The following is a 1,987-nucleotide window of genomic DNA, read 5'->3' as shown; positions in this document are numbered from 1 at the left end:
CAAAGTAACAAACTGAGTGTGGCAGAACAACAGAAATTTACTCCCTCACAGTTACAGAAGCTAGGGGTCTGAAATCAGATGTCACCAGGGCCAGGTTCCCCCTGAAGGATCTAAGGAAGGATGCTTTATTGACTCGTGCAGATTCTGATAGATGCTGGCAATGCTTGGTGTTTCTGGGCTTGCAGCTGCATTAGGAATTTCTGCCTTTGTCTTTGCTTAACTGTCTTCCCCCTCTGTGTGTCTAATTTCTCTTTTTTAAGGATATCAGTTTTTGGATTAGGGACTTGAATTCAATATGACCTCATCTTAACTAAATACAACTGCAAAGACTCTTGTAGACTATTTCTATTCCCTATGAGAACTCTCTCTTATATAAGTATGCACAACCACAGAGCCAGCTGTGATACATGCTTATATGTGGAATAGGAAGAATGTAAAACAAGGAGAAATGATAGATGATAATTTCTCAAGATATTTTACTGATTCAGTGGTAAGAAGTGTCTACTATTAGAAAGCATTGTACAGTATAACACTTCTTTGGACATGCTCAGAAATGACTCCTGCCACAAAGGAGGCAGGATGCAAAGGAGCCATATGATAACTGCCTTCAATACTGGGAACATATGTCAGGGTTCCGAGGCAATGAGAGAGTAGCGTGAGAAGCTGCCGCATCCACTGCGTGGTCAGCCTTCCTGTAACCGCATCTGATTGCTTTCAGTGGCTCCTGCAGTTGCCTCTTCAGTCTGCTGTGGCTACTGTAGCAGAGATGGTTTTACTAACCAGGAATACTCGTTGAAAAGATCAATATTCCTCAAGAGATGCCAAATACTTGCTGCCAGTGTATGCTTTTGGGAGCCTCTGCTCAGACTGTCCAGTTCTCTTCTGTTTTCTATTCACAACTCGCGGTTTGTGTTCTCCTGTCAAAACTAAAGTTCAGTATGATTTTTGGAGTTATCTGGATGTTTTACAGGGGTTGAGGGTCATACTCTCAAGATACATTCACCTCTGTGAGGTCCCCAGTGGTCTAGAGGTTAGGACTCGGCACTTTCACTCCTGTGGCCCAGGTTCAATCCCTGGTTGGGGAACTAAAATCCCATAAGCCACACCACTGGGCCCCGCCAAAAAAAATTCATGAAAGATACACTCACCTCTCTGTGCAGGTCCATCACTGAAGATGACTGAGAACCACTCCCATCTCCAAACTTGCCTTTGCCCAGCATCCTATTGGGGTTGAGCCCTGACAAAAGACAAATATACATGTTAGTCCCAAATTCCTAAGATATCCCTCCCACTACTGCTATATTTAAAATACATAACCAAACGGGACCTACTCTGTAGCACAAGGAGCTCTACTCAATATTATATAACTAAGTGGGAAAAAAAGAATTTGAAAAAGAATAGATACATGTGTATGTATAACTGAATCACTTTGATGTGCACCTGAAACTAACCTGACATTGCTAATCACCTGTACTTCAGTATAAAATAAAAAGTTGCAAAAAGACAAGTGTAAGTATAAACAGAATAATTTAGTCCTCAGCAGCCAGAAAACATAAATAATGTCACACTGACAGTTACACTTCAAGTTCTAGTGTTATTCTTATCCACTTGCTCATATCGGATAACTCTTCAAAGCCACCCTGTCCCTCAAGTATTTCTGGGAATCCACAAAATAGAGTATCAGACACTGCAGCAAACACTTCTTCTACCCACCTCATATCCTCTGGACATTTTACTCCAGTTGTTAATGTAAGAACCACCTTTACAAGTAAAACCTGAGAGCATGTAGCCTCACCTACACTAGAAATCTCATTTTCTGTCAGGGGCTTCTCTGATTCTAAGTATTTGTTTTATTATTATTATTATTTTAAATTTATTTAGGGAAATGTACTCCCAGGTGTAAAACCTGGGCTAGTGGAAGAGGAGAGTCATGCATAAACGCTTCCATGTTCTATGATCCCTCGAATGCATAAGGACAATTCTACAT

At 41.0% G+C, this 1,987-nt stretch overlaps 1 non-coding gene across 1 annotated transcript; it reads left to right on the top strand.

The window, feature by feature from the left end:
- The first annotated feature begins 1,013 nt into the window (after window positions 1–1,013).
- On the top strand, window positions 1,014–1,085 carry TRNAE-UUC (transfer RNA glutamic acid (anticodon UUC)). The gene has a single exon. It is a non-coding gene; the product is annotated as a tRNA-Glu (tRNA).
- Window positions 1,086–1,987: the final 902 nt, after the last annotated feature.

This window comes from Budorcas taxicolor, chromosome 8, assembly GCF_023091745.1.
Source record: "Budorcas taxicolor isolate Tak-1 chromosome 8, Takin1.1, whole genome shotgun sequence".
Lineage (NCBI taxonomy): Eukaryota > Metazoa > Chordata > Mammalia > Artiodactyla > Bovidae > Budorcas > Budorcas taxicolor.
This window is presented reverse-complemented; position numbering and strand designations above follow the sequence as displayed.